This window comes from Coccinella septempunctata, chromosome 5 (assembly GCF_907165205.1).
Source record: "Coccinella septempunctata chromosome 5, icCocSept1.1, whole genome shotgun sequence".
In the NCBI taxonomy this organism is placed as follows: Eukaryota; Metazoa; Arthropoda; class Insecta; order Coleoptera; family Coccinellidae; genus Coccinella; species Coccinella septempunctata.
This window is the reverse complement of record NC_058193.1, coordinates 13,070,565-13,076,564: the sequence shown is the minus strand read 5'-3', so window position 1 is coordinate 13,076,564 and position 6,000 is coordinate 13,070,565.

Sequence of the window (6,000 nt, the reverse complement as noted above, 5' to 3'; positions counted from 1 at the left end):
CGCCTAAACTACAAGCTTGCCGAAGTTGAAACTGGTAACAATCTACTCAGTGCTTCATAATATGTATAGTTTTATGACTCAGTGTTCTTTAGGACCTGTAAAAAAATTAAAAACTGTAAACTCGTCATCGCCTTCCAAAGGCTGTATCTTGGAAGGGCTGTCGATTTGGAAAATTTACAGGAAATACCCCCGCTTATTTTCATTAAGGAATCATCTCCCTTATTCCTTCGCATTTGTTTACAGATATCCTGTATATAGCTATATTTTATCTATGCACCTTTTTATTTTAGATAGTAGAAGTTTAATCAATATGTGTTATTTTCGAAGACCAAAACAAAAATTTCAATTGCACCTGATTTGTTAATTATAAGAATCATCATTTATTTTGAATAATAAAACTTCATGCGAAAATACTTAGATTAACTTTTGTCTTCGTCCTTTCATCATGCGTCCATCATAGTGTCCGCTGTTCATCATAGCTTCTGGGAATTTACCAATTAATCATCTGTATCTCAATCATATGTATCCGAGTATGTATCTATATTATTAACTTCATTTTGAAGATTCATTATATCTTGACAAAAATATGGTTGCAATTTCAAAATATGTTGAATCGAGGCCTTCCAAAGACTTCAATATTGTTTATTTTTTCCCTTACACCCTGTATGATCTATCGAAAAATGCAAATCTGTTTTGGCGAATTCTTCATAAAATCTTACTTGTTTCGATATAATTGGTAATTTTCTTTATGATACATCACTGAAATATTCAAACCAGAGAGATGGTACAAGCTCTTCAAATTTTCGGGAAAATCCAATATTTAAACATAATCGATAATAAAAGAGATGTTTCTGAGCAAAGGATTCCTCAAAATCATTGAGAAATCTGATTCAAGAAAAATATAAAGAGCGTTCCATTTGAAATAACACAATGTCCAACATTCGGTTTAGCCGACGTTGTTCATTTCTGTGATATTGTGAAATTTGTACCATTTTTTTCTCCTGATTCTGAAATGAAAATTTTCGGATTGGCTCATTGTCCTTGAATATTCATCACCATTAACATCTGAATTTTTTTATCCAAAAAATGTTTTTCTCTGAACAGGTTATTTTATTATATGCAATGTAACAATACTGATTATTCGTTATACTAATAGGTAGTATTATCTATATGGATCATTTCCATAGAGAGAAGAAATATCATTATGGACAAGACTCAAATCGATTCGTTTTCAGATAGGTAATGAAATAGTTCGCCAAATTCAGAATTATAGTGTTAGCTTGAGATGAAAGAAGTTCAACGGATGCATAGATATACGCACGATGAAATATAAACAGTCATAATCCCATTCGAGAGAGCCAAGATTGGTTCTCTTTCACGTGATTCTTTCCCCTACAGAAGAATGCGATAAAAAATCGTTGAGATATGCCGCCTGGCTTGCAATAATGGAGGAGAAAACGCGCTGCGCCTCTCTTTACTTAATTCCTCCGTATACTGATATTCCGCCTGTCTTCATCTGCTTGCACAGTACAACGTTGCCATTTTCGGAGGTGCTAACGAGCAAAGAGTCTTTCAGAGCAATTCTCCGATATACAGCTCAGCACACTAGCGCCAGTGATATACACTCGAACTAAAAGATTGTTCAGTACATAAAGGGGGTGCGTTGTGACCTCAAAACGATTTTTTGATATGTTGGTCCCTGAAGCCTCCTGAATCTAACAAGCTAAAAAACAAGGCAAAACGATGTCACCTCCGATTTCGGAGGTGACATCGATATATATGAGGTGAGAGCGTTAAACGAGTTACTATTTTGGAGGTGGTATTAACACTTTATAACTATATATATATATATATATATATATATATATATATATATATATATATATATATATATATATATATATATATATATATATATATATATATATATATACACCTTGCGTGCACTTTGGGGAACTGAAAAGTTTATACGGTATATACCGGTATATACTTTTATGGATATAATGGTTATTTCGAGGAACAGGCGAAAATCACTGAAACTTGTAATATTCATGTGTTTGAACTACATAATATCAATGAATGTCTAACTAAATGAAATATTGCAACTGAAAGTTTAAAAAGTGTGTTTAACAGATTTCAGTATACCAATTTTTAGGCGAGTATTAAAGTAAAATGGATTATTATCTATCGAAATCAACTTTTGAAATTCAGTAAAAAGCCTGATGTTCAATTCTAATCACGGAGGCTGTTGGGTATATTATTCCCTAGTAGATTTGTCCTGAAATTCCTCTGCATGGTGTTGTTTCAATATCCAGAGAGTTATTTCAAGTGCACCGAATTATTGTTTGAGTAGTTTTTTGTTTTAAATTTTTTTCTGAAGGTTCTTGCTTTCAATTGTGTTTCCGACCAAAAAGTTAAATAGTAGGTATATTACATAACAAGAGTTGTAAGGAGCATATTAGTTGCCATACAACTCGAGTTGTGTACTATACTCTTTCTACGAACGCATTCATTCTCATGAAACTTAATTGAATATATCTTCAATCAATCAATTGAATAACTACAAAACAGCATACAACTATAATAAGTACCTGTAGTGTAGTTCACATTTCAATTGTAATAATTATTATTAATTGATACTGTGCAATTATTAATAACAAGAGAGGGCGAGTTGGTTGTCTGATTTTCTGTATTTACAAAAATAATATCATTGTTTTCACTTGTTTTAGGCACATGTAATTTTCGATGAGGTGGCAGTCATGTTTTTCATAGAATTGTCTACATAACTCTAGGACACTGCTGATGACCGCCAACCGCTGTCTCTTCAATGCTATCATATCGCTACCAGCATCTACTAAAATTGTGGCAGAAGAACTCCTAACTGAAGCAATGGCCTTTGTATTGCTTGGGATTCTCTAAGCACAGATATTCTGCCACTTGTTTTGGCATGTTACATGGCAGAGTCTGAACATGCTGTCCTGCAGGACGTAGATCAATCTAGTTTTTACAAACCGGATGAAAGGACTCGGAAACGGCAAATGAACTTTGCGTTTTAGTTTTTGAATCTTCAAATATGAATTATCAGACATTTTTCCGTAACCTGCACGTCTTGAGGCTTCAAGTTGCGTAACACCTGCTTTCTACAGGCAACACTTATACCGATAATTAAAACTACCTGGAATCAAAAAGTATCAATATTTGCCTGTTTATTTACTATATAATTCGTGTATCTACCTTCGTAAGCAAATATTTGCTATCTGGAGCGTTTAAGAGAAAGACATCTGATTTTCTTTTTAGTAAAGCCAACAATTTAGGATAACTCGCAATATTAATGTTTCCATGGTTTATGTTGATTGTTGACCTTAGCATTGAATAAATTGAAGAAAACTGACGATAGCTTCATTGTTTTGAACAGATCAAAATATGCTACCATACCATTTTCCGAAAATGAATTGATTTCGTGTTTCTGCTTCCAATCCATGAGTTTTTGATAAACTGTTTCCTATTTTTCACGGGATTTTGCGGGTAATAAATTAATTGAAGCATTTTTCGCCTTCTCCACTACATCGGGTGGTGTGCACAATTCAACTTTGCTGCTACTGGACATTTTTGACAACAATTTCGTCATCTTCAAAGGATCTTGTCAAATCCAAAAACTGGTAACAATTTGAGATACAATTACGAAACGTCAAAATATTATGGATGCTATTCGCTTCCGTGGTAACTACTATGAACCAATCTTATTGGCTATTCGCCGTGCGATTCAATTCACAGATTTCACCGTATTGGCTGTAAAATCGCACAGCTTTACGTTGCACAGTGCTTAAAATAAGCAGTTACATAGTTGGTGATATAATAGAATTTCCCCAAAGGTGTAGATTAAAGTTTATTCTGTATATACCGGTATATACTATCATGGATGTAATGGTACCTAAAAATGGTCGTTTTTTTCAATTTTGTGAAAAGTTTTTTCTGTATATACCTACCGGTATATAATATTATGGATATAATGATAATAATTGATGTTTTTCCATTTTTTTTTTGGGCTTCCCAGACTCTGAAAAATTTCTTCACGGCGCTGCACTATTGAGGATCTTAGATTTTCCCTGGATTTCATGTAGATCTGAAAAATTTGAAAAATTTCTTGAAGGGCTCTGCTGTATTGTTTTCAGTGGATCGCGATTTTCTCTCACCTTGTTATCGCTGTCTCAAGATTCTTGAACTTGTAACTTTTACAAGGGATAACCTCGACCTCTAAGTGAATGCAGTGAACCGAATTTTTCTCTGCTGTTTCTTGATATAACTTCCGAATTTGAAATGAATATCATGATAATTTTTTAAAGTATCGAATTTTGAACATTGACAGGTTTAAATTATCGGCCCTCCATTTTTATACTGAAGGAAGGCAGTTGTTTCTATCGGTGTCACTCTCATATGTGAAATGAATCTCAGTTTTTTTGAGCTATCAAATTTTTTACATTAGACAGGTAGGTGTCAACGCGCGGCCCCCCCAAAGTTGATACTGTAAAGGGAAGTTCTTTCTGCTTGGATTTCTTGAATCACTGTCGAATTTGAAATTAATGTTATGTTCATCTTCCGAGATATCGAATTTTTTGCATTGACAGATGTCAACAATCATGAATGCGACGAACAGGTTCAGGGGTTTCTAGATACAACTTCTGAATTCGAAATAAAACACATGGATCCCATTGTACAGAAAATTATGATTGAAGTCATTCAGAAAGGCAAACTATATAACCGAGATATCATATTTTTCATTTGTTTTGTGAAAATAAATGGAATTGAAATGTTCAGATATAAGGAGGTCGGTTCGTCCATTATTGAAAAAGGTATATAATAATGTCGTTATACGTAAATCTGAAAGCCATATATTCAATCGTCTCATCATTATTTCTTAGAAACCTCGGAAATTCCGTGAAAAACGCCAAAAACTTAAACATACTTAGTTTTTCGTTAAGGTTCTGTTATTTCAAAAAAAGCAATCATTATTTCTGCATCCAGCATCCAGCTGGCAAAAGCATTCGCTTCGCTCTTTGCTCAAATTTTAAAAAGATGTCACTTTATATGTCGAAATTAGAAAAAATGTAACAGTATTTTGTATCATGATGAAATCCTTTTAACTTTTACTGTTCGATCGACATTCTTCTTGCTCAAAACAAACATTAATCAACGAGTATGTGTCAACAAACTCTGCGTAAACACTGTAAACGGGAAATCTGGAACTGGAATATCCCAAGTAACCCCGGATCACAGAGTTTATGGTCACACAGATGAGAACCCTACCGCATCGGAAGACGTAGATGCTGATTTCTTTGTCCACAGTTGAGTCTACAAAATAATAACGTCTTATTCCAGGTTCGACTGTAAAGAAATTAATGAGTAGGTTTCGAGTCGAAACAAAACCATATATATCACAATTTCGAAATTTTATTAACGCAATTGGAAAGATCAGGAAAAAATCAGTAGACTAGAAAAAACAAGCACTACAAAGGTCTTCCGATTTCCGCATGTAACTTTTTAACTTGAATCAGATTAAATGTTCATTGATGGGATAGCAGGAAATTGAAAAACAATCAGATTGTCTTCTCCAAATTGTTTTTCTCCGAAATACTGGATCCCAATGGTATTGAAAAACTGATGTAAGTAAGTCTATGATAATAATAAATTGGTCTCAAATACTGACTCCCTGACTCGTTTTTAACAAGGTTGGGATCCAGGAACTAGGAGAATATAAATATGTTGATATTCTAGCGGAAATAGAACCATAATAAAATAATTTTTTTGAAGTTTTGTGCTACCCAATTTTTTAAACACATTTCGAGATAAAGTTGTATGTGGAAACAACACATACGCTCAGTTTTACTTGGGTACTTATTTTTTTGCTATCTATGAATTTATAAATGAAATTACAACGAATTGTTATTTCAGCTGTGCATTGTAACCTCAGTTTCCTAACAGCCTTCTAAGGTGATTTTTTCA